The following is a 27458-nucleotide window of genomic DNA, read 5'->3' as shown; positions in this document are numbered from 1 at the left end:
TGTAATTGACGAGGTGGCCGAGAGGTTAAGGCGATGGACTGCTAATCCATTGTGCATAGCACGCGTGGGTTCGAATCCCACCTTCGTCGGTGTTGCTTTCTTTAATTTCTGACAATCGTGTCTCCTGATATAAGTGCAGGACCCACAAGTCAGATAAGCCTCCTTTTGTGCTGTGATAGTGTTTGCATCTTTGAAATCGCAATCGACACACAACTGTAATTGACGAGGTGGCCGAGAGGTTAAGGCGATGGACTGCTTAACCATTGTGCTTTGCACGCGTGGGTTCGAGTCCCACCTTCGTCGGTGTTGCTTTTTTTAATTTCTGACAATCGTGTCTCCTGATGTAAGTGCAGGACCCACAAGTCAGACAAGCCTGCTTTTGTGTTGTGAAAGTGTTTGCATCTTTGAAATCGCAATCGACACACAACCATAATTGACGAGGTGGCCGAGAGGTTAAGGCGATGGACTGCTAATCCATTGTGCATAGCACGCGTGTGTTTGAATCCCACCTTCGTCGGTGTTGCTTTTTTTAATTTCTGACAATCGTGTCTCCTGGTGTAAGTGCAGGACCCACAAGTCAGATTCGGCTGCTTTTGTGCTGTGAAAGTGTTTGCATCTTTGAAATCGCAATCGACACAAAACCACAAGCGACGAGGTAGCCAAGAGGTTAAGGCGATGGACTGCTAATCCATTGTGCTTTGCACGCGTGGGTTTGAATACCACATTCGTCGGTGTTGTTTTCTTTAATTTCTGACAATCTTGTCTCCTGAAGTAAGTGCAGGACCCACAAGTCAGATAAGCCTCCTTTTGTGCTGTGAAAGTGTTTGCATCTTTGAAATCGCAATCGACTCACAACTGTAATTGACGAGGTGGCCGAGAGGTTAAGGCGATGGACTGCTAATCCATTGTGCATAGCACGCGTGGGTTCGAATCCCACCTTCGTCGGTGTTGCTTTCTTTAATTTCTGACAATCGTGTCTCCTGATATAAGTGCAGGACCCACAAGTCAGATAAGCCTCCTTTTGTGCTGTGATAGTGTTTGCATCTTTGAAATCGCAATCGACACACAACTGTAATTGACGAGGTGGCCGAGAGGTTAAGGCGATGGACTGCTAATCCATTGTGCATAGCACGCGTGGGTTCGAATCCCACCTTCGTCGGTGTTGCTTTCTTTAATTTCTGACAATCGTGTCTCCTGATATAAGTGCAGGACCCACAAGTCAGATAAGCCTCCTTTTGTGCTGTGAAAGTGTTTGCATCTTTGAAATCGCAATCGACACACAACTGTAATTGACGAGGTGGCAGAGAGGTTAAGGCGATGGACTGCTAATCCATTGTGCATAGCACGCGTGGGTTTGAATCCCACCTTCGTCGGTGTTGCTTTCTTTAATTTCTGACAATCGTGTCTCCTGATATAAGTGCAGGACCCACAAGTCAGATAAGCCTCCTTTTGTGCTGTGAAAGTGTTTGCATCTTTGAAATCGCAATCGACACACAACCACAAACGACGAGGTGGCCAAGAGGTTAAGGGGATGGACTGCTAATCCATTGTGCATAGCACGCGTGGGTTCGAATCCCACCTTCGTCGGTGTTGCTTTCTTTAATTTCTGACAATCGTGTCTCCTCTTGTAAGTGCAGGACCAACAAGTCATATACGGCTGCTTTTGTGCTGTGAAAGTGTTTGCTTCTTTGAAATTGCTATCGACACACAACCACAAACGACGAGGTGGCCGAGAGGTTAAGGCGATGGACTGCTAATCCATTGTGCATAGCACGCGTGGGTTCGAATCCCACCTTCGTCGGTGTTGCTTTCTTTAATTTCTGACAATCGTGTCTCCTGATATAAGTGCAGGACCCACAAGTCAGATAAGCCTCCTTTTGTGCTGTGAAAGTGTTTGCATCTTTGAAATCGCAATTGACACACAACCACAAACGACGAGGTGGCCGAGAGGTTAAGGGGATGGACTGCTAATCCATTGTGCATAGCACGCGTGGATTAGAATCCCACCTTCGTCGGTGTTGCTTTCTTTAATTTCTGACAATCGTGTCTCCTGTTGTAAGTGCAGGACCCACAAGTCATATACGGCTGCTTTTGTGCTGTGAAAGTGTTTGCATCTTTGAAATCGCAATCGACACACAAGCACAAACGACAAGGTGGCCGATAGATTAAGGCGATGGACTGCTAATCCATTATGCATAGCACGTGTGTGTTCGAATCCCACCTTCGTCGGTGTTGCTTTCTTTAATTTCTGACAATTGTGTCTCCTGCTGTAACTACAGGACCCACAAGTCAGAAAAGCCTTCTTTTGTGCTGTGAAAGTGTTTGCTTCTTTGAAATTGCTATCGACACACAACCACACACGACGAGGTGGCCGAGAGGTTAAGGCGATGGACTGCTAATCCATTGTGCATAGCACGCGTGTGTTCGAATCCCACCTTCGTCGGTGTTGCTTTTTTTAATTTCTGACAATCGTGTCTCCTGATGTAAGTGCAGGACCCACAAGTCAGACAAGCCTCCTTTTGTGCTGTGAAAGTGTTTGCATCTTTGAAATCGCAATCAACACACCACCACAAACAACGAGGTGGCCGAGAGGTTAAGGCGATGGACTGCTAATCCATTGTGCATAGCATGCGTGGGTTCGAATCCCACCTTCGTCGGTGTTGCTTTCTTTAATTTCTGACAATCGTGTCTCCTGTTGTAAGTGCAGGACCCACAAGTCATATACGGCTGCTTTTGTGCTGTGAAAGTGTTTGCATCTTTGAAATCGCAATCGACACACAAGCACAAACGACAAGGTGGCCGATAGATTAAGGCGATGGACTGCTAATCCATTATGCATAGCACGTGTGTGTTCGAATCCCACCTCCGTCGGTGTTGCTTTCTTTAATTTCTGACAATCGTGTCTCCTGCTGTAACTACAGGACCCACAAGTCAGAAAAGCCTTCTTTTGTGCTGTGAAAGTGTTTGCTTCTTTGAAATTGCTATCGACACACAACCACAAACGACGAGGTGGCCGAGAGGTTAAGGCGATGGACTGCTAATCCATTGTGCATAGCACGCGTGGGTTCGAATCCCACCTTCGTCGGTGTTGCTTTCTTTAATTTCTGACCATCGTGTCTCCTGATATAAGTGCAGGACCCACAAGTCAGATACGCCTCCTTTTGTGCTGTGAAAGTATTTGCATCTTTGAAATCGCAATCGACACACAACCGTAATTGACGAGGTGGCCGAGAGGTTAAGGCGATGGACTGCTAATCCATTGTGCATAGCACGCGTGGGTTAGAATCCCACCTTCGTCGGTGTTGCTTTCTTTAATTTCTGACAATCGTGTCTCCTGGTGTAAGTGCAGGACCCACAAGTCAGATAAGCCTTCTTTTGTGCTGTGAAAGTGTTTGCATCTTTGAAATCGCAATCGACAAACAACCACAAACGACGAGGTGGCCTAGAGGTTAAGGTGATGGACTGCTAATCAATTTTGCATAGCACGCGTGGGTTCGAATCCCACCTTCGTCGGTGTTGCTTTTTTAAATTTCTGACAATCGTGTCTCCTGATGTAAGTGCAGGACCCACAAGTCAAAAAAGCCTTCTTTTGTGCTGTGAAAGTGTTTGCTTCTTTGAAATTGCTATCGACACACAACCACAAACGACGAGGTGGCCTAGAGGTTAAGGTGATGGACTGCTTATCCATTTTGCATAGCTCGCGTGGGTTCGAATCCCACCTTCGTCGGTGTTGCTTTTTTAAATTTCTGACAATCGTGTCTCCTGATGTAAGTGCAGGACCCACAAGTCAGACAAGCCTCCTTTTGTGCTGTGAAAGTGTTTGCATCTTTGAAATCGCAATCGACACACAACCGTGATTGACAAGGTGGCCGAGAGGTTAAGGCGATGGACTGCTAATCCATTGTGCTTTGCACGCGTGGGTTCGAATCCCACCTTCGTCGGTGTTGCTTTCTTTAATTTCTGACAATCGTGTCTCCTGATGTAAGTGCAGGACCCACAAGTCAGACAAGCCTGCTTTTGTGTTGTGAAAGTGTTTGCATCTTTGAAATCGCAATCGACACACAACCGTAATTGACGAGGTGGCCGAGAGGTTAAGGCGATGGACTGCTTATCCATTGTGCATAGCACGCGTGTGTTCGAATCCCACCTTCGTCGGTGTTGCTTTTTTTAATTTCTGACAATCGTGTCTCCTGGTGTAAGTGCAGGACCCACAAGTCAGATACGGCTGCTTTTGTGCTGTGAAAGTGTTTGCATCTTTGAAATCACAATCGACACAAAACCGCAAGCGACGAGGTAGCCAAGAGGTTAAGGCGATGGACTGCTAATCCATTGTGCTTTGCACGCGTGGGTTTGAATACCACATTTGTCGGTGTTGTTTTCTTTAATTTCTGACAATCGTGTCTCCTGAAGTAAGTGCAGGACCCACAAGTCAGATAAGCCTCCTTTTGTGCTGTGAAAGTGTTTGCATCTTTGAAATCGCAATCGACACACAACTGTAATTGACGAGGTGGCCGAGAGGTTAAGGCGATGGACTGCTAATCCCTTGTGCATAGCACGCGTGGGTTCGAATCCCACCTTCGTCGGTGTTGCTTTCTTTAATTTCTGACAATCGTGTCTCCTGATATAAGAGCAGGACCCACAAGTCAGATAAGCCTCCTTTTGTGCTGTGAAAGTGTTTGCATCTTTGAAATCGCAATCGACACACCACCACAAACAATGAGGTGGCCGAGAGGTTAAGGCGATGGACTGCTAATCCATTGTGCATAGCATGCGTGGGTTCGAATCCCACCTTCGTCGGTGTTGCTTTCTTTAATTTCTGACAATCGTGTCTCCTGTTGTAAGTGCAGGACCCACAAGTCATATACGGCTGCTTTTGTGCTGTGAAAGTGTTTGCATCTTTGAAATCGCAATCGACACACAAGCACAAACGACAAGGTGGCCGATAGATTAAGGCGATGGACTGCTAATCCATTATGCATAGCACGTGTGTGTTCGAATCCCACCTCCGTCGGTGTTGCTTTCTTTAATTTCTGACAATCGTGTCTCCTGCTGTAACTACAGGACCCACAAGTCAGAAAAGCCTTCTTTTGTGCTGTGAAAGTGTTTGCTTCTTTGAAATTGCTATCGACACACAACCACAAACGACGAGGTGGCCGAGAGGTTAAGGCGTTGGACTGCTAATCCATAGTGCATAGCACGCGTGGGTTCGAATCCCACCTTCGTCGGTGTTGCTTTCTTTAATTTCTGACCATCGTGTCTCCTGATATAAGTGCAGGACCCACAAGTCAGATACGCCTCCTTTTGTGCTGTGAAAGTATTTGCATCTTTGAAATCGCAATCGACACACAACCGTAATTGACGAGGTGGCCGAGAGGTTAAGGCGATGGACTGCTAATCCATTGTGCATAGCACGCGTGGGTTAGAATCCCACCTTCGTCGGTGTTGCTTTCTTTAATTTCTGACAATCGTGTCTCCTGGTGTAAGTGCAGGACCCACAAGTCAGATAAGCCTTCTTTTGTGCTGTGAAAGTGTTTGTATCTTTGAAATCGCAATCGACAAACAACCACAAACGACGAGGTGGCCTAGAGGTTAAGGTGATGGACTGCTAATCAATTTTGCATAGCACGCGTGGGTTCGAATCCCACCTTCGTCGGTGTTGCTTTTTTAAATTTCTGACAATCGTGTCTCCTGATGTAAGTGCAGGACCCACAAGTCAAAAAAGCCTTCTTTTGTGCTGTGAAAGTGTTTGCTTCTTTGAAATTGCTATCGACACACAACCACAAACGACGAGGTGGCCTAGAGGTTAAGGTGATGGACTGCTTATCCATTTTGCATAGCTCGCGTGGGTTCGAATCCCACCTTCGTCGGTGTTGCTTTTTTAAATTTCTGACAATCGTGTCTCCTGATGTAAGTGCAGGACCCACAAGTCAGACAAGCCTCCTTTTGTGCTGTGAAAGTCTTTGCATCTTTGAAATCGCAATCGACACACAACCGTGATTGACGAGGTGGCCGAGAGGTTAAGGAGATGGACTGCTAATCCATTATGCATAGCACGCGTGGGTTCGAATCCCACCTTCGTCGGTGTTGCTTTCTTTAATTTCTGACAATCGTGTCTCCTGGTGTAAGTGCAGTACCCACAAGTCATATACGGCTGCTTTTGTGCTGTGAAAGTGTTTGCATCTTTGAAATCGCAATCGACACACAACTGTAATTGACGAGGTGGCCGAGAGGTTAAGGCGATGGACTGCTAATCCATTGTGCATAGCACGCGTGGGTTCGAATCCCACCTTCGTCGGTGTTGCTTTCTTTAATTTCTGACAATCGTGTCTCCTGATATAAGTGCTGGACCCACAAGTCAGATAAGCCTCCTTTTGTGCTGTGAAAGTGTTTGCATCTTTGAAATCGCAATCGACACACAACCACAAACGACGAGGTGGCCGAGAGGTTAAGGGGATGGACTGCTAATCCATTGTGCATAGCACGCGTGGGTTAGAATCCCACCTTTGTCGGTGTTGCTTTCTTTAATTTCTGACAATCGTGTCTCCTGTTGTAAGTGCAGGACCCACAAGTCATATACGGCTGCTTTTGTGCTGTGAAAGTGTTTGCATCTTTGAAATCGCAATCGACACACAAGCACAAACGACAAGGTGGCCGATAGATTAAGGCGATGGACTGCTAATCCATTATGCATAGCACGTGTGTGTTCGAATCCCACCTTCGTCGGTGTTGCTTTCTTTAATTTCTGACAATCGTGTCTCCTGCTGTAACTACAGGACCCACAAGTCAGAAAAGCCTTCTTTTGTGCTGTGAAAGTGTTTGCTTCTTTGAAATTGCTATCGACACACAACCACACACGACGAGGTGGCCGAGAGGTTAAGGCGATGGACTGCTAATCCATTGTGCATAGCACGCGTGGGTTCGAATCCCACCTTCGTCGGTGTTGCTTTCTTTAATTTCTGACAATCGTGTCTCCTGGTGTAAGTGCAGGACCCACAAGTCAGATAAGCCTTCTTTTGTGCTGTGAAAGTGTTTGCATCTTTGAAATCGCAATCGACACACAACCACAAACGACAAGGTGGCCGAGAGGGTAAGGCGATGGACTGCTAATCCATTATGCATAGCACTTGTGGGTTCGAATCCCACCTTCGTCGGTGTTGCTTTCTTTAATTTCTGACAATCGTGTCTCCTGCTGTAACTACAGGACCCACAAGTCAGAAAGGCCTTCTTTTGTGCTGTGAAAGTGCTTGCTTCTTTGAAATTGCTATCGACACACAACCACAAACGACGAGGTGGCCGAGACGTTAAGGCGATGGACTGCTAATCCATTGTGCTTTGCACGCGTGGGTTCGAATCCCACCTTCGTCGGTGTTGCTTTTTTTAATTTCTGACAATCGTGTCTCCTGATGTAAGTGCAGGACCCACAAGTCAGACAAGCCTGCTTTTGTGTTGTGAAAGTGCTTGCTTCTTTGAAATTGCTATCGACACACAACCACAAACGACGAGGTGGCCGAGAGGTTAAGGCGATGGACTGCTAATCCATTGTGCTTTGCACGCGTGGGTTCGAATCCCACCTTCGTCGGTGTTGCTTTTTTTAATTTCTGACAATCGTGTCTCCTGATGTAAGTGCAGGACCCACAAGTCAGACAAGCCTGCTTTTGTGCTGTGAAAGTGTTTGCATCTTTGAAATCACAATCGACACACAACCATAATTGACGAGGTGGCCGAGAGGTTAAGGCGATGGACTGCTAATCCATTGTGCTTTGCACGCGTGGGTTCGAGTCCCACCTTCGTCGGTGTTGCTTTTTTTAATTTCTGACAATCGTGTCTCCTGATGTAAGTGCAGGACCCACAAGTCAGACAAGCCTGCTTTTGTGTTGTGAAAGTGTTTGCATCTTTGAAATCGCAATCGACACACAACCATAATTGACGAGGTGGCCGAGAGGTTAAGGCGATGGACTGCTAATCCATTGTGCATAGCACGCGTGTGTTTGAATCCCACCTTCGTCGGTGTTGCTTTTTTTAATTTCTGACAATCGTGTCTCCTGGTGTAAGTGCAGGACCCACAAGTCAGATTCGGCTGCTTTTGTGCTGTGAAAGTGTTTGCATCTTTGAAATCGCAATCGACACAAAACCACAAGCGACGAGGTAGCCAAGAGGTTAAGGCGATGGACTGCTAATCCATTGTGCTTTGCACGCGTGGGTTTGAATACCACATTCGTCGGTGTTGTTTTCTTTAATTTCTGACAATCTTGTCTCCTGAAGTAAGTGCAGGACCCACAAGTCAGATAAGCCTCCTTTTGTGCTGTGAAAGTGTTTGCATCTTTGAAATCGCAATCGACTCACAACTGTAATTGACGAGGTGGCCGAGAGGTTAAGGCGATGGACTGCTAATCCATTGTGCATAGCACGCGTGGGTTCGAATCCCACCTTCGTCGGTGTTGCTTTCTTTAATTTCTGACAATCGTGTCTCCTGATATAAGTGCAGGACCCACAAGTCAGATAAGCCTCCTTTTGTGCTGTGATAGTGTTTGCATCTTTGAAATCGCAATCGACACACAACTGTAATTGACGAGGTGGCCGAGAGGTTAAGGCGATGGACTGCTTAACCATTGTGCTTTGCACGCGTGGGTTCGAGTCCCACCTTCGTCGGTGTTGCTTTTTTTAATTTCTGACAATCGTGTCTCCTGATGTAAGTGCAGGACCCACAAGTCAGACAAGCCTGCTTTTGTGTTGTGAAAGTGTTTGCATCTTTGAAATCGCAATCGACACACAACCATAATTGACGAGGTGGCCGAGAGGTTAAGGCGATGGACTGCTAATCCATTGTGCATAGCACGCGTGTGTTTGAATCCCACCTTCGTCGGTGTTGCTTTTTTTAATTTCTGACAATCGTGTCTCCTGGTGTAAGTGCAGGACCCACAAGTCAGATTCGGCTGCTTTTGTGCTGTGAAAGTGTTTGCATCTTTGAAATCGCAATCGACACAAAACCACAAGCGACGAGGTAGCCAAGAGGTTAAGGCGATGGACTGCTAATCCATTGTGCTTTGCACGCGTGGGTTTGAATACCACATTCGTCGGTGTTGTTTTCTTTAATTTCTGACAATCTTGTCTCCTGAAGTAAGTGCAGGACCCACAAGTCAGATAAGCCTCCTTTTGTGCTGTGAAAGTGTTTGCATCTTTGAAATCGCAATCGACTCACAACTGTAATTGACGAGGTGGCCGAGAGGTTAAGGCGATGGACTGCTAATCCATTGTGCATAGCACGCGTGGGTTCGAATCCCACCTTCGTCGGTGTTGCTTTCTTTAATTTCTGACAATCGTGTCTCCTGATATAAGTGCAGGACCCACAAGTCAGATAAGCCTCCTTTTGTGCTGTGATAGTGTTTGCATCTTTGAAATCGCAATCGACACACAACTGTAATTGACGAGGTGGCCGAGAGGTTAAGGCGATGGACTGCTAATCCATTGTGCATAGCACGCGTGGGTTCGAATCCCACCTTCGTCGGTGTTGCTTTCTTTAATTTCTGACAATCGTGTCTCCTGATATAAGTGCAGGACCCACAAGTCAGATAAGCCTCCTTTTGTGCTGTGAAAGTGTTTGCATCTTTGAAATCGCAATCGACACACAACTGTAATTGACGAGGTGGCAGAGAGGTTAAGGCGATGGACTGCTAATCCATTGTGCATAGCACGCGTGGGTTTGAATCCCACCTTCGTCGGTGTTGCTTTCTTTAATTTCTGACAATCGTGTCTCCTGATATAAGTGCAGGACCCACAAGTCAGATAAGCCTCCTTTTGTGCTGTGAAAGTGTTTGCATCTTTGAAATCGCAATCGACACACAACCACAAACGACGAGGTGGCCAAGAGGTTAAGGGGATGGACTGCTAATCCATTGTGCATAGCACGCGTGGGTTCGAATCCCACCTTCGTCGGTGTTGCTTTCTTTAATTTCTGACAATCGTGTCTCCTCTTGTAAGTGCAGGACCAACAAGTCATATACGGCTGCTTTTGTGCTGTGAAAGTGTTTGCTTCTTTGAAATTGCTATCGACACACAACCACAAACGACGAGGTGGCCGAGAGGTTAAGGCGATGGACTGCTAATCCATTGTGCATAGCACGCGTGGGTTCGAATCCCACCTTCGTCGGTGTTGCTTTCTTTAATTTCTGACAATCGTGTCTCCTGATATAAGTGCAGGACCCACAAGTCAGATAAGCCTCCTTTTGTGCTGTGAAAGTGTTTGCATCTTTGAAATCGCAATTGACACACAACCACAAACGACGAGGTGGCCGAGAGGTTAAGGGGATGGACTGCTAATCCATTGTGCATAGCACGCGTGGATTAGAATCCCACCTTCGTCGGTGTTGCTTTCTTTAATTTCTGACAATCGTGTCTCCTGTTGTAAGTGCAGGACCCACAAGTCATATACGGCTGCTTTTGTGCTGTGAAAGTGTTTGCATCTTTGAAATCGCAATCGACACACAAGCACAAACGACAAGGTGGCCGATAGATTAAGGCGATGGACTGCTAATCCATTATGCATAGCACGTGTGTGTTCGAATCCCACCTTCGTCGGTGTTGCTTTCTTTAATTTCTGACAATTGTGTCTCCTGCTGTAACTACAGGACCCACAAGTCAGAAAAGCCTTCTTTTGTGCTGTGAAAGTGTTTGCTTCTTTGAAATTGCTATCGACACACAACCACACACGACGAGGTGGCCGAGAGGTTAAGGCGATGGACTGCTAATCCATTGTGCATAGCACGCGTGTGTTCGAATCCCACCTTCGTCGGTGTTGCTTTTTTTAATTTCTGACAATCGTGTCTCCTGATGTAAGTGCAGGACCCACAAGTCAGACAAGCCTCCTTTTGTGCTGTGAAAGTGTTTGCATCTTTGAAATCGCAATCAACACACCACCACAAACAACGAGGTGGCCGAGAGGTTAAGGCGATGGACTGCTAATCCATTGTGCATAGCATGCGTGGGTTCGAATCCCACCTTCGTCGGTGTTGCTTTCTTTAATTTCTGACAATCGTGTCTCCTGTTGTAAGTGCAGGACCCACAAGTCATATACGGCTGCTTTTGTGCTGTGAAAGTGTTTGCATCTTTGAAATCGCAATCGACACACAAGCACAAACGACAAGGTGGCCGATAGATTAAGGCGATGGACTGCTAATCCATTATGCATAGCACGTGTGTGTTCGAATCCCACCTCCGTCGGTGTTGCTTTCTTTAATTTCTGACAATCGTGTCTCCTGCTGTAACTACAGGACCCACAAGTCAGAAAAGCCTTCTTTTGTGCTGTGAAAGTGTTTGCTTCTTTGAAATTGCTATCGACACACAACCACAAACGACGAGGTGGCCGAGAGGTTAAGGCGATGGACTGCTAATCCATTGTGCATAGCACGCGTGGGTTCGAATCCCACCTTCGTCGGTGTTGCTTTCTTTAATTTCTGACCATCGTGTCTCCTGATATAAGTGCAGGACCCACAAGTCAGATACGCCTCCTTTTGTGCTGTGAAAGTATTTGCATCTTTGAAATCGCAATCGACACACAACCGTAATTGACGAGGTGGCCGAGAGGTTAAGGCGATGGACTGCTAATCCATTGTGCATAGCACGCGTGGGTTAGAATCCCACCTTCGTCGGTGTTGCTTTCTTTAATTTCTGACAATCGTGTCTCCTGGTGTAAGTGCAGGACCCACAAGTCAGATAAGCCTTCTTTTGTGCTGTGAAAGTGTTTGCATCTTTGAAATCGCAATCGACAAACAACCACAAACGACGAGGTGGCCTAGAGGTTAAGGTGATGGACTGCTAATCAATTTTGCATAGCACGCGTGGGTTCGAATCCCACCTTCGTCGGTGTTGCTTTTTTAAATTTCTGACAATCGTGTCTCCTGATGTAAGTGCAGGACCCACAAGTCAAAAAAGCCTTCTTTTGTGCTGTGAAAGTGTTTGCTTCTTTGAAATTGCTATCGACACACAACCACAAACGACGAGGTGGCCTAGAGGTTAAGGTGATGGACTGCTTATCCATTTTGCATAGCTCGCGTGGGTTCGAATCCCACCTTCGTCGGTGTTGCTTTTTTAAATTTCTGACAATCGTGTCTCCTGATGTAAGTGCAGGACCCACAAGTCAGACAAGCCTCCTTTTGTGCTGTGAAAGTGTTTGCATCTTTGAAATCGCAATCGACACACAACCGTGATTGACAAGGTGGCCGAGAGGTTAAGGCGATGGACTGCTAATCCATTGTGCTTTGCACGCGTGGGTTCGAATCCCACCTTCGTCGGTGTTGCTTTCTTTAATTTCTGACAATCGTGTCTCCTGATGTAAGTGCAGGACCCACAAGTCAGACAAGCCTGCTTTTGTGTTGTGAAAGTGTTTGCATCTTTGAAATCGCAATCGACACACCACCACAAACAATGAGGTGGCCGAGAGGTTAAGGCGATGGACTGCTAATCCATTGTGCATAGCATGCGTGGGTTCGAATCCCACCTTCGTCGGTGTTGCTTTCTTTAATTTCTGACAATCGTGTCTCCTGTTGTAAGTGCAGGACCCACAAGTCATATACGGCTGCTTTTGTGCTGTGAAAGTGTTTGCATCTTTGAAATCGCAATCGACACACAAGCACAAACGACAAGGTGGCCGATAGATTAAGGCGATGGACTGCTAATCCATTATGCATAGCACGTGTGTGTTCGAATCCCACCTCCGTCGGTGTTGCTTTCTTTAATTTCTGACAATCGTGTCTCCTGCTGTAACTACAGGACCCACAAGTCAGAAAAGCCTTCTTTTGTGCTGTGAAAGTGTTTGCTTCTTTGAAATTGCTATCGACACACAACCACAAACGACGAGGTGGCCGAGAGGTTAAGGCGATGGACTGCTAATCCATTGTGCATAGCACGCGTGGGTTCGAATCCCACCTTCGTCGGTGTTGCTTTCTTTAATTTCTGACCATCGTGTCTCCTGATATAAGTGCAGGACCCACAAGTCAGATACGCCTCCTTTTGTGCTGTGAAAGTATTTGCATCTTTGAAATCGCAATCGACACACAACCGTAATTGACGAGGTGGCCGAGAGGTTAAGGCGATGGACTGCTAATCCATTGTGCATAGCACGCGTGGGTTAGAATCCCACCTTCGTCGGTGTTGCTTTCTTTAATTTCTGACAATCGTGTCTCCTGGTGTAAGTGCAGGACCCACAAGTCAGATAAGCCTTCTTTTGTGCTGTGAAAGTGTTTGCATCTTTGAAATCGCAATCGACAAACAACCACAAACGACGAGGTGGCCTAGAGGTTAAGGTGATGGACTGCTAATCAATTTTGCATAGCACGCGTGGGTTCGAATCCCACCTTCGTCGGTGTTGCTTTTTTAAATTTCTGACAATCGTGTCTCCTGATGTAAGTGCAGGACCCACAAGTCAAAAAAGCCTTCTTTTGTGCTGTGAAAGTGTTTGCTTCTTTGAAATTGCTATCGACACACAACCACAAACGACGAGGTGGCCTAGAGGTTAAGGTGATGGACTGCTTATCCATTTTGCATAGCTCGCGTGGGTTCGAATCCCACCTTCGTCGGTGTTGCTTTTTTAAATTTCTGACAATCGTGTCTCCTGATGTAAGTGCAGGACCCACAAGTCAGACAAGCCTCCTTTTGTGCTGTGAAAGTGTTTGCATCTTTGAAATCGCAATCGACACACAACCGTGATTGACAAGGTGGCCGAGAGGTTAAGGCGATGGACTGCTAATCCATTGTGCTTTGCACGCGTGGGTTCGAATCCCACCTTCGTCGGTGTTGCTTTCTTTAATTTCTGACAATCGTGTCTCCTGATGTAAGTGCAGGACCCACAAGTCAGACAAGCCTGCTTTTGTGTTGTGAAAGTGTTTGCATCTTTGAAATCGCAATCGACACACCACCACAAACAATGAGGTGGCCGAGAGGTTAAGGCGATGGACTGCTAATCCATTGTGCATAGCACGCGTGTGTTCGAATCCCACCTTCGTCGGTGTTGCTTTTTTTAATTTCTGACAATCGTGTCTCCTGGTGTAAGTGCAGGACCCACAAGTCAGATACGGCTGCTTTTGTGCTGTGAAAGTGTTTGCATCTTTGAAATCACAATCGACACAAAACCACAAGCGACGAGGTAGCCAAGAGGTTAAGGCGATGGACTGCTAATCCATTGTGCTTTGCACGCGTGGGTTTGAATACCACATTTGTCGGTGTTGTTTTCTTTAATTTCTGACAATCGTGTCTCCTGATGTAAGTGCAGGACCCACAAGTCAGACAAGCCTGCTTTTGTGTTGTGAAAGTGTTTGCATCTTTGAAATCGCAATCGACACACAACCGTAATTGACGAGGTGGCCGAGAGGTTAAGGCGATGGACTGCTTATCCATTGTGCATAGCACGCGTGTGTTCGAATCCCACCTTCGTCGGTGTTGCTTTTTTTAATTTCTGACAATCGTGTCTCCTGGTGTAAGTGCAGGACCCACAAGTCAGATACGGCTGCTTTTGTGCTGTGAAAGTGTTTGCATCTTTGAAATCACAATCGACACAAAACCGCAAGCGACGAGGTAGCCAAGAGGTTAAGGCGATGGACTGCTAATCCATTGTGCTTTGCACGCGTGGGTTTGAATACCACATTTGTCGGTGTTGTTTTCTTTAATTTCTGACAATCGTGTCTCCTGAAGTAAGTGCAGGACCCACAAGTCAGATAAGCCTCCTTTTGTGCTGTGAAAGTGTTTGCATCTTTGAAATCGCAATCGACACACAACTGTAATTGACGAGGTGGCCGAGAGGTTAAGGCGATGGACTGCTAATCCCTTGTGCATAGCACGCGTGGGTTCGAATCCCACCTTCGTCGGTGTTGCTTTCTTTAATTTCTGACAATCGTGTCTCCTGATATAAGAGCAGGACCCACAAGTCAGATAAGCCTCCTTTTGTGCTGTGAAAGTGTTTGCATCTTTGAAATCGCAATCGACACACCACCACAAACAATGAGGTGGCCGAGAGGTTAAGGCGATGGACTGCTAATCCATTGTGCATAGCATGCGTGGGTTCGAATCCCACCTTCGTCGGTGTTGCTTTCTTTAATTTCTGACAATCGTGTCTCCTGTTGTAAGTGCAGGACCCACAAGTCATATACGGCTGCTTTTGTGCTGTGAAAGTGTTTGCATCTTTGAAATCGCAATCGACACACAAGCACAAACGACAAGGTGGCCGATAGATTAAGGCGATGGACTGCTAATCCATTATGCATAGCACGTGTGTGTTCGAATCCCACCTCCGTCGGTGTTGCTTTCTTTAATTTCTGACAATCGTGTCTCCTGCTGTAACTACAGGACCCACAAGTCTGAAAAGCCTTCTTTTGTGCTGTGAAAGTGTTTGCTTCTTTGAAATTGCTATCGACACACAACCACAAACGACGAGGTGGCCGAGAGGTTAAGGCGTTGGACTGCTAATCCATAGTGCATAGCACGCGTGGGTTCGAATCCCACCTTCGTCGGTGTTGCTTTCTTTAATTTCTGACCATCGTGTCTCCTGATATAAGTGCAGGACCCACAAGTCAGATACGCCTCCTTTTGTGCTGTGAAAGTATTTGCATCTTTGAAATCGCAATCGACACACAACCGTAATTGACGAGGTGGCCGAGAGGTTAAGGCGATGGACTGCTAATCCATTGTGCATAGCACGCGTGGGTTAGAATCCCACCTTCGTCGGTGTTGCTTTCTTTAATTTCTGACAATCGTGTCTCCTGGTGTAAGTGCAGGACCCACAAGTCAGATAAGCCTTCTTTTGTGCTGTGAAAGTGTTTGTATCTTTGAAATCGCAATCGACAAACAACCACAAACGACGAGGTGGCCTAGAGGTTAAGGTGATGGACTGCTAATCAATTTTGCATAGCACGCGTGGGTTCGAATCCCACCTTCGTCGGTGTTGCTTTTTTAAATTTCTGACAATCGTGTCTCCTGATGTAAGTGCAGGACCCACAAGTCAAAAAAGCCTTCTTTTGTGCTGTGAAAGTGTTTGCTTCTTTGAAATTGCTATCGACACACAACCACAAACGACGAGGTGGCCTAGAGGTTAAGGTGATGGACTGCTTATCCATTTTGCATAGCTCGCGTGGGTTCGAATCCCACCTTCGTCGGTGTTGCTTTTTTAAATTTCTGACAATCGTGTCTCCTGATGTAAGTGCAGGACCCACAAGTCAGACAAGCCTCCTTTTGTGCTGTGAAAGTCTTTGCATCTTTGAAATCGCAATCGACACACAACCGTGATTGACGAGGTGGCCGAGAGGTTAAGGAGATGGACTGCTAATCCATTATGCATAGCACGCGTGGGTTCGAATCCCACCTTCGTCGGTGTTGCTTTCTTTAATTTCTGACAATCGTGTCTCCTGGTGTAAGTGCAGTACCCACAAGTCATATACGGCTGCTTTTGTGCTGTGAAAGTGTTTGCATCTTTGAAATCGCAATCGACACACAACTGTAATTGACGAGGTGGCCGAGAGGTTAAGGCGATGGACTGCTAATCCATTGTGCATAGCACGCGTGGGTTCGAATCCCACCTTCGTCGGTGTTGCTTTCTTTAATTTCTGACAATCGTGTCTCCTGATATAAGTGCTGGACCCACAAGTCAGATAAGCCTCCTTTTGTGCTGTGAAAGTGTTTGCATCTTTGAAATCGCAATCGACACACAACCACAAACGACGAGGTGGCCGAGAGGTTAAGGGGATGGACTGCTAATCCATTGTGCATAGCACGCGTGGGTTAGAATCCCACCTTTGTCGGTGTTGCTTTCTTTAATTTCTGACAATCGTGTCTCCTGTTGTAAGTGCAGGACCCACAAGTCATATACGGCTGCTTTTGTGCTGTGAAAGTGTTTGCATCTTTGAAATCGCAATCGACACACAAGCACAAACGACAAGGTGGCCGATAGATTAAGGCGATGGACTGCTAATCCATTATGCATAGCACGTGTGTGTTCGAATCCCACCTTCGTCGGTGTTGCTTTCTTTAATTTCTGACAATCGTGTCTCCTGCTGTAACTACAGGACCCACAAGTCAGAAAAGCCTTCTTTTGTGCTGTGAAAGTGTTTGCTTCTTTGAAATTGCTATCGACACACAACCACACACGACGAGGTGGCCGAGAGGTTAAGGCGATGGACTGCTAATCCATTGTGCATAGCACGCGTGGGTTCGAATCCCACCTTCGTCGGTGTTGCTTTCTTTAATTTCTGACAATCGTGTCTCCTGGTGTAAGTGCAGGACCCACAAGTCAGATAAGCCTTCTTTTGTGCTGTGAAAGTGTTTGCATCTTTGAAATCGCAATCGACACACAACCACAAACGACAAGGTGGCCGAGAGGGTAAGGCGATGGACTGCTAATCCATTATGCATAGCACTTGTGGGTTCGAATCCCACCTTCGTCGGTGTTGCTTTCTTTAATTTCTGACAATCGTGTCTCCTGATATAAGTGCAGGACCCACAAGTCAGATAAGCCTCCTTTTGTGCTGTGAAAGTATTTGCATCTTTGAAATCGCAATCGACACACAACCGTAATTGACGAGGTGGCCGAGAGGTTAAGGAGATGGACTGCTAATCCATTATGCATAGCACGCGTGGGTTCGAATCCCACCTTCGTCGGTGTTGCTTTCTTTAATTTCTGACAATCGTGTCTCCTGGTGTAAGTGCAGTACCCACAAGTCAGATACGGCTGCTTTTGTGCTGTGAAAGTGTTTGCATCTTTGAAATCGCAATCGACACAAAACCACAAGCGACGAGGTAGCCAAGAGGTTAAGGCGATGGACTGCTAATCCATTGTGCTTTGCACGCGTGGGTTTGAATACCACATTCGTCGGTGTTGTTTTCTTTAATTTCTGACAATCGTGTCTCCTGAAGTAAGTGCAGGACCCACAAGTCAGATAAGCCTCCTTTTGTGCTGTGAAAGTGTTTGCATCTTTGAAATCGCAATCGACACACAACTGTAATTGACGAGGTGGCCGAGAGGTTAAGGCGATGAACTGCTAATCCATTGTGCATAGCACGCGTGGGTTCGAATCCCACCTTCGTCGGTGTTGCTTTCCTTAATTTCTGACAATCGTGTCTCCTGTTGTAAGTGCAGTACCCACAAGTCATATACGGCTGCTTTTGTGCTGTGAAAGTGTTTGCATCTTTGAAATCGCAATCGACACACAACTGTAATTGACGAGGTGGCCGAGAGGTTAACCTTATACTGCAGATTCGCACACCCAGTGGCCATTTTTAACATTTTTGACATAGTTCACATTAAAACTAGATATCTCAAGTTGTACATATAGGAAAATTATCATTCATGGCTCAAACTGAAGTAGGCAGTTGGGGGAACATATTAATACACTTCAGTATCATATTCACATAATTTGGTTTATTTTAGAGCCTCTATTGCAGATGCTAATATGCCAGGAATGTCACAAATGCTGACTTGAACTTGAACATGACTGGAATGTATATTCACATAGTTATTCAAATTAGGTATCAGAAATTACAATAAATTTCGCTAGGGTCTTTTCTAACAACACAGAAAAAATGGAGCAAATCCATGCAAGCATTGAAAAGTTATTCAGCTTTATCCAAGGTATGTCAAGTGCACCACACCCATGTCTAAATATGCCACACCCGGTACACACCCTTAGTCAACCAAGCTAACATGCTAACAAATTCCATACACGAAACCGATGAGCCATTTCAAACAACAACGCTGCACATATTACAGAAAGACCAGAAAATTCCAATGAATAAATTCCATGTCCAAATATGAACGTTATGATATCATATTTATGTCCAATATAGTCCGACAGCATAAGCTAGGTTACCGTAGCCAACTCCGGTAGCATCCGACACGATACAGAGTGCTGCAGCACTCAAACGCTCTAAAACTGTTTATAATCTAACGCTTAGTTAATGTTTAGTATTAGAATATATATTTTGTACAATATCGCTTATGAAAAATTATCCATTGTCACTCACAGTACGTAGAATCGCGTCGTAGCCGGTGTACCGTCTTACTTCCGGGTTGGCGAAAATTCCGAAAATTGCTCATATATTCCACACAAAGTAATCCGTTTATGTTCAAAAGTATCCACAATCCGCATAAAAACGAACAAAATAATCCATGGCTGCTTCAGTTTCGCCGAACAGTGTGTTCTGGGGAGCTTAGCTTAGGTTAGCAAAGGGTTAGCTTATGTTGCTATGCTAGCGGCCGAAATTGGAAATGAAGCGCCAGTTTCCGAGGGCTCAATTTAAAAATATACTTGACCAATCATGTCATATGAGGGCTGGCTAGCTTCGGAAGGATGTACACTATTGGTTAGAACAGCTTTCAATCACTTCTGAGGCGCCAGCTTGTCTCTGTGGGCTTATTGGTTCACCCTCCCCCCCTCCCCTTCGCACCTCGCCGTGGGAGAGGTTGTAAAACCTGTCACTCAAAGTCACTACCCCACTTTAGACCAATAAAAACCACTCAAATCAAAGCAGAACCGCTGCAGCTTTGTAATGAGGGGTCAAATCAGCGTTAAGAATGCTTCTGTGACGCTTAGGGGGCAGATTTGTCGGAGTGTCTCATTCAGGAAGCGGATTTTGGAAAATTTTGCAGTGAGGTGAGCAAGCTTTTTAAGGTACTTAACCACAACGGATCTACGCTGTTAAGGTCTTAAATGAAAGCCTTATTAGTAAACGATTTTTAGGTGACAAAACATTAAGACATTTCACAACATAAATATGTTTTGTAAACGGATATGTCGGGAGACCCCCTCGCGGGGTGCACTTTTGTGGTCAACTTCAAAGCCGGATATCTCGCGATCGGCTGCACGTAGACGGCTGAAACTCGGTAGGCATGTAGATGGGATAGGAAATTTTGATTTAAGCGCTGTTGTTCGGAGATTCATTAATGTTTAATATGTTTTATATCGCCGTAAAGGAGCTGGGCCCGCCGGCGGGCCCACTAGGGGGCGCTTCTGCATAATAGGGTTAAGGCGATGGACTGCTAATCCATTGTGCATAGCACGCGTGGGTTTGAATCCCACCTTCGTCGGTGTTGCTTTCTTTAATTTCTGACAATCGTGTCTCCTGATATAAGTGCAGGACCCACAAGTCAGATAAGCCTCCTTTTGTGCTGTGAAAGTGTTTGCATCTTTGAAATCGCAATCGACACACAAGCACAAACGACAAGGTGGCCGATAGATTAAGGCGATGGACTGCTAATCCATTATGCATAGCACGTGTGTGTTCGAATCCCACCTTCGTCGGTGTTGCTTTCTTTAATTTCTGACAATCGTGTCTCCTGCTGTAACTACAGGACCCACAAGTCAGAAAAGCCTTCTTTTGTGCTGTGAAAGTGTTTGCTTCTTTGAAATTGCTATCGACACACAACCACACACGACGAGGTGGCCGAGAGGTTAAGGCGATGGACTGCTAATCCATTGTGCATAGCACGCGTGGGTTCGAATCCCACCTTCGTCGGTGTTGCTTTCTTTAATTTCTGACAATCGTGTCTCCTGGTGTAAGTGCAGGACCCACAAGTCAGATAAGCCTTCTTTTGTGCTGTGAAAGTGTTTGTATCTTTGAAATCGCAATCGACAAACAACCACAAACGACGAGGTGGCCTAGAGGTTAAGGTGATGGACTGCTAATCAATTTTGCATAGCACGCGTGGGTTCGAATCCCACCTTCGTCGGTGTTGCTTTTTTAAATTTCTGACAATCGTGTCTCCTGATGTAAGTGCAGGACCCACAAGTCAAAAAAGCCTTCTTTTGTGCTGTGAAAGTGTTTGCTTCTTTGAAATTGCTATCGACACACAACCACAAACGACGAGGTGGCCTAGAGGTTAAGGTGATGGACTGCTTATCCATTTTGCATAGCTCGCGTGGGTTCGAATCCCACCTTCGTCGGTGTTGCTTTTTTAAATTTCTGACAATCGTGTCTCCTGATGTAAGTGCAGGACCCACAAGTCAGACAAGCCTCCTTTTGTGCTGTGAAAGTCTTTGCATCTTTGAAATCGCAATCGACACACAACCGTGATTGACGAGGTGGCCGAGAGGTTAAGGAGATGGACTGCGAATCCATTATGCATAGCACGCGTGGGTTCGAATCCCACCTTCGTCGGTGTTGCTTTCTTTAATTTCTGACAATCGTGTCTCCTGGTGTAAGTGCAGTACCCACAAGTCATATACGGCTGCTTTTGTGCTGTGAAAGTGTTTGCATCTTTGAAATCGCAATCGACACACAACTGTAATTGACGAGGTGGCCGAGAGGTTAAGGCGATGGACTGCTAATCCATTGTGCATAGCACGCGTGGGTTCGAATCCCACCTTCGTCGGTGTTGCTTTCTTTAATTTCTGACAATCGTGTCTCCTGATATAAGTGCTGGACCCACAAGTCAGATAAGCCTCCTTTTGTGCTGTGAAAGTGTTTGCATCTTTGAAATCGCAATCGACACACAACCACAAACGACGAGGTGGCCGAGAGGTTAAGGGGATGGACTGCTAATCCATTGTGCATAGCACGCGTGGGTTAGAATCCCACCTTTGTCGGTGTTGCTTTCTTTAATTTCTGACAATCGTGTCTCCTGTTGTAAGTGCAGGACCCACAAGTCATATACGGCTGCTTTTGTGCTGTGAAAGTGTTTGCATCTTTGAAATCGCAATCGACACACAAGCACAAACGACAAGGTGGCCGATAGATTAAGGCGATGGACTGCTAATCCATTATGCATAGCACGTGTGTGTTCGAATCCCACCTTCGTCGGTGTTGCTTTTTTTAATTTCTGACAATCGTGTCTCCTGCTGTAACTACAGGACCCACAAGTCAGAAAAGCCTTCTTTTGTGCTGTGAAAGTGTTTGCTTCTTTGAAATTGCTATCGACACACAACCACACACGACGAGGTGGCCGAGAGGTTAAGGCGATGGACTGCTAATCCATTGTGCATAGCACGCGTGGGTTCGAATCCCACCTTCGTCGGTGTTGCTTTCTTTAATTTCTGACAATCGTGTCTCCTGGTGTAAGTGCAGGACCCACAAGTCAGATAAGCCTTCTTTTGTGCTGTGAAAGTGTTTGCATCTTTGAAATCGCAATCGACACACAACCACAAACGACAAGGTGGCCGAGAGGGTAAGGCGATGGACTGCTAATCCATTATGCATAGCACTTGTGGGTTCGAATCCCACCTTCGTCGGTGTTGCTTTCTTTAATTTCTGACAATCGTGTCTCCTGATATAAGTGCAGGACCCACAAGTCAGATAAGCCTCCTTTTGTGCTGTGAAAGTATTTGCATCTTTGAAATCGCAATCGACACACAACCGTAATTGACGAGGTGGCCGAGAGGTTAAGGAGATGGACTGCTAATCCATTATGCATAGCACGCGTGGGTTCGAATCCCACCTTCGTCGGTGTTGCTTTCTTTAATTTCTGACAATCGTGTCTCCTGGTGTAAGTGCAGTACCCACAAGTCAGATACGGCTGCTTTTGTGCTGTGAAAGTGTTTGCATCTTTGAAATCGCAATCGACACAAAACCACAAGCGACGAGGTAGCCAAGAGGTTAAGGCGATGGACTGCTAGTCCATTGTGCTTTGCACGCGTGGGTTTGAATACCACATTCGTCGGTGTTGTTTTCTTTAATTTCTGACAATCGTGTCTCCTGAAGTAAGTGCAAGACCCACAAGTCAGATAAGCCTCCTTTTGTGCTGTGAAAGTGTTTGCATCTTTGAAATCGCAATCGACACACAACTGTAATTGACGAGGTGGCCGAGAGGTTAAGGCGATGAACTGCTAATCCATTGTGCATAGCACGCGTGGGTTCGAATCCCACCTTCGTCGGTGTTGCTTTCCTTAATTTCTGACAATCGTGTCTCCTGTTGTAAGTGCAGTACCCACAAGTCATATACGGCTGCTTTTGTGCTGTGAAAGTGTTTGCATCTTTGAAATCGCAATCGACACACAACTGTAATTGACGAGGTGGCCGAGAGGTTAAGGCGATGGACTGCTAATCCATTGTGCATAGCACGCGTGGGTTCGAATCCCACCTTCGTCGGTGTTGCTTTCTTTAATTTCTGACAATCGTGTCTCCTGATATAAGTGCAGGACCCACAAGTCAGATAAGCCTCCTTTTGTGCTGTGAAAGTGTTTGCATCTTTGAAATCGCAATCGACACACAAGCACAAACGACAAGGTGGCCGATAGATTAAGGCGATGGACTGCTAATCCATTATGCATAGCACGTGTGTGTTCGAATCCCACCTCCGTCGGTGTTGCTTTCTTTAATTTCTGACAATCGTGTCTCCTGCTGTAACTACAGGACCCACAAGTCAGAAAAGCCTTCTTTTGTGCTGTGAAAGTGTTTGCTTCTTTGAAATTGCTATCGACACACAACCACAAACGACGAGGTGGCCGAGAGGTTAAGGCGATGGACTGCTAATCCATAGTGCATAGCACGCGTGGGTTCGAATCCCACCTTCGTCGGTGTTGCTTTCTTTAATTTCTGACCATCGTGTCTCCTGATATAAGTGCAGGACCCACAAGTCAGACAAGCCTCCTTTTGTGCTGTGAAAGTGTTTGCATCTTTAAAATCGCAATCGACACACAACTGTAATTGACGAGGTGGCCGAGAGGTTAAGACGATGAACTGCTAATCCATTATGCATAGCACGCGTGGGTTCGAATCCCACCTTCGTCGGTGTTGCTTTCTTTAATTTCTGACAATCGTTTCTCCTGGTGTAAGTGCAGTACCCACAAGTCAGATACGGCTGCTTTTGTGCTGTGAAAGTGTTTGCATCTTTGAAATCGCAATCGACACACAACTGTAATTGACGAGGTGGCCGAGAGGTTAAGGCGATGGACTGCTAATCCATAGTGCATAGCACGCGTGGGTTCGAATCCCACCTTCGTCGGTGTTGCTTTCTTTAATTTCTGACCATCGTGTCTCCTGATATAAGTGCAGGACCCACAAGTCAGATACGCCTCCTTTTGTGCTGTGAAAGTATTTGCATCTTTGAAATCGCAATCGACACACAACCGTAATTGACGAGGTGGCCGAGAGGTTAAGGCGATGGACTGCTAATCCATTGTGCATAGCACGCGTGGGTTAGAATCCCACCTTCGTCGGTGTTGCTTTCTTTAATTTCTGACAATCGTGTCTCCTGGTGTAAGTGCAGGACCCACAAGTCAGATAAGCCTTCTTTTGTGCTGTGAAAGTGTTTGCATCTTTGAAATCGCAATCGACAAACAACCACAAACGACGAGGTGGCCTAGAGGTTAAGGTGATGGACTGCTAATCAATTTTGCATAGCACGCGTGGGTTCGAATCCCACCTTCGTCGGTGTTGCTTTTTTAAATTTCTGACAATCGTGTCTCCTGATGTAAGTGCAGGACCCACAAGTCAAAAAAGCCTTCTTTTGTGCTGTGAAAGTGTTTGCTTCTTTGAAATTGCTATCGACACACAACCACAAACGACGAGGTGGCCTAGAGGTTAAGGTGATGGACTGCTTATCCATTTTGCATAGCTCGCGTGGGTTCGAATCCCACCTTCGTCGGTGTTGCTTTTTTAAATTTCTGACAATCGTGTCTCCTGATGTAAGTGCAGGACCCACAAGTCAGACAAGCCTCCTTTTGTGCTGTGAAAGTCTTTGCATCTTTGAAATCGCAATCGACACACAACCGTGATTGACGAGGTGGCCGAGAGGTTAAGGAGATGGACTGCTAATCCATTATGCATAGCACGCGTGGGTTCGAATCCCACCTTCGTCGGTGTTGCTTTCTTTAATTTCTGACAATCGTGTCTCCTGGTGTAAGTGCAGTACCCACAAGTCAGATACGGCTGCTTTTGTGCTGTGAAAGTGTTTGCATCTTTGAAATCGCAATCGACACAAAACCACAAGCGACGAGGTAGCCAAGAGGTTAAGGCGATGGACTGCTAATCCATTGTGCTTTGCACGCGTGGGTTTGAATACCACATTCGTCGGTGTTGTTTTCTTTAATTTCTGACAATCGTGTCTCCTGAAGTAAGTGCAGGACCCACAAGTCAGATAAGCCTCCTTTTGTGCTGTGAAAGTGTTTGCATCTTTGAAATCGCAATCGACACACAACTGTAATTGACGAGGTGGCCGAGAGGTTAAGGCGATGGACTGCTAATCCATTGTGCATAGCACGCGTGGGTTCGAATCCCACCTTCGTCGGTGTTGCTTTCCTTAATTTCTGACAATCGTGTCTCCTGTTGTAAGTGCAGTACCCACAAGTCATATACGGCTGCTTTTGTGCTGTGAAAGTGTTTGCATCTTTGAAATCGCAATCGACACACAACCACAAACGACAAGGTGGCCGAGAGATTAAGGCGATGGACTGCTAATCCATTATGCATAGCCCGTTTGGGTTCGAATCCCACCTTCGTCGTTGTTGCTTTCTTTAATTTCTGACAATCGTGTCTCCTGCTGTAACTACAGGACCCACAAGTCAAAAAAGCCTTCTTTTGTGCTGTGAAAGTGTTTGCTTCTTTGAAATTGCTATCGACACACAACCACAAACGACGAGGTGGCCTAGAGGTTAAGGTGATGGACTGCTAATCCATTTTGCATAGCACGCGTGGGTTCGAATCCCACCTTCGTCGGTGTTGCTTTTTTAAATTTCTGACAATCGTGTCTTCTGATGTAAGTGCAGGACCCTCAAGTCAGACAAGCCTCCTTTTGTGCTGTGAAAGTGTTTGCATCTTTGAAATCGCAATCGACACACAACTGTAATTGACGAGGTGGCCGAGAGGTTAAGACGATGAACTGCTAATCCATTATGCATAGCACGCGTGGGTTCGAATCCCACCTTCGTCGGTGTTGCTTTCTTTAATTTCTGACAATCGTTTCTCCTGGTGTAAGTGCAGTACCCACAAGTCAGATACGGCTGCTTTTGTGCTGTGAAAGTGTTTGCATCTTTGAAATCGCAATCGACACACAACTGTAATTGACGAGGTGGCCGAGAGGTTAAGGCGATGGACTGCTAATCCATTGTGCATAGCACGCGTGGGTTCGAATCCCACCTTCGTCGGTGTTGCTTTCCTTAATTTCTGACAATCGTGTCTCCTGTTGTAAGTGCAGTACCCACAAGTCATATACGGCTGCTTTTGTGCTGTGAAAGTGTTTGCATCTTTGAAATCGCAATCGACACACAACCACAAACGACAAGGTGGCCGAGAGATTAAGGCGATGGACTGCTAATCCATTATGCATAGCCCGTTTGGGTTCGAATCCCACCTTCGTCGTTGTTGCTTTCTTTAATTTCTGACAATCGTGTCTCCTGCTGTAACTACAGGACCCACAAGTCAAAAAAGCCTTCTTTTGTGCTGTGAAAGTGTTTGCTTCTTTGAAATTGCTATCGACACACAACCACAAACGACGAGGTGGCCTAGAGGTTAAGGTGATGGACTGCTAATCCATTTTGCATAGCACGCGTGGGTTCGAATCCCACCTTCGTCGGTGTTGCTTTTTTAAATTTCTGACAATCGTGTCTTCTGATGTAAGTGCAGGACCCACAAGTCAGACAAGCCTCCTTTTGTGCTGTGAAAGTGTTTGCATCTTTGAAATCGCAATCGACACACAACTGTAATTGACGAGGTGGCCGAGAGGTTAAGACGATGAACTGCTAATCCATTATGCATAGCACGCGTGGGTTCGAATCCCACCTTCGTCGGTGTTGCTTTCTTTAATTTCTGACAATCGTTTCTCCTGGTGTAAGTGCAGTACCCACAAGTCAGATACGGCTGCTTTTGTGCTGTGAAAGTGTTTGCATCTTTGAAATCGCAATCGACACACAACTGTAATTGACGAGGTGGCCGAGAGGTTAAGGCGATGGACTGCTAATCCATTGTGCATAGCACGCGTGGGTTCGAATCCCACCTTCGTCGGTGTTGCTTTCTTTAATTTCTGACAATCGTGTCTCCTGATATAAGTGCAGGACCCACAAGTCAGATAAGCCTCCTTTTGTGCTGTGAAAGTGTTTGCATCTTTGAAATCGCAATCGACACACAACTGTAATTGACGAGGTGGCCGAGAGGTTAAGGCGATGGACTGCTAATCCATTGTGCATAGCACGCGTGGGTTCGAATCCCACCTTCGTCGGTGTTGCTTTCTTTAATTTCTGACAATCGTGTCTCCTGATATAAGTGCAGGACCCACAAGTCAGATAAGCCTCCTTTTGTGCTGTGAAAGTGTTTGCATCTTTGAAATCGCAATCGACACACAACCACAAACGACGAGGTGGCCAAGAGGTTAAGGGGATGGACTGCTAATCCATTGCGCATAGCACGCGTGGGTTCGAATCCCACCTTCGTCGGTGTTGCTTTCTTTAATTTCTGACAATCGTGTCTCCTGTTGTAAGTGCAGGACCAACAAGTCATATACGGCTGCTTTTGTGCTGTGAAAGTGTTTGCTTCTTTGAAATTGCTATCGACAC

The 27458-nt window shown here is 46.1% G+C and overlaps 5 non-coding genes across 5 annotated transcripts; all 5 read left to right on the top strand.

Annotated features, from left to right (window-relative positions):
- The first annotated feature begins 7497 nt into the window (after positions 1–7497).
- Positions 7498–7579, top strand: trnas-gcu (transfer RNA serine (anticodon GCU)). Its single transcript has one exon. It is a non-coding gene; the product is annotated as a tRNA-Ser (tRNA).
- A 132-nt stretch (positions 7580–7711) lies between these two features.
- On the top strand, positions 7712–7793 carry trnas-gcu (transfer RNA serine (anticodon GCU)). Its single transcript has one exon. It is a non-coding gene; the product is annotated as a tRNA-Ser (tRNA).
- A 13257-nt stretch (positions 7794–21050) lies between these two features.
- Positions 21051–21132, top strand: trnar-gcg (transfer RNA arginine (anticodon GCG)). Its single transcript has one exon. It is a non-coding gene; the product is annotated as a tRNA-Arg (tRNA).
- Positions 21133–23404: 2272 nt separating this feature from the next.
- Positions 23405–23486, top strand: trnas-gcu (transfer RNA serine (anticodon GCU)). The gene has a single exon. It is a non-coding gene; the product is annotated as a tRNA-Ser (tRNA).
- A 346-nt stretch (positions 23487–23832) lies between these two features.
- On the top strand, positions 23833–23914 carry trnas-gcu (transfer RNA serine (anticodon GCU)). Its single transcript has one exon. It is a non-coding gene; the product is annotated as a tRNA-Ser (tRNA).
- Positions 23915–27458: the final 3544 nt, after the last annotated feature.

The sequence above is a fragment of the Brachyhypopomus gauderio genome, chromosome 2 (genome assembly GCF_052324685.1).
Source record: "Brachyhypopomus gauderio isolate BG-103 chromosome 2, BGAUD_0.2, whole genome shotgun sequence".
NCBI lineage: Eukaryota > Metazoa > Chordata > Actinopteri > Gymnotiformes > Hypopomidae > Brachyhypopomus > Brachyhypopomus gauderio.
The sequence above is the reverse complement of the archived record's forward strand: the minus strand, read 5'-3'. Positions and strand labels throughout refer to the sequence as shown.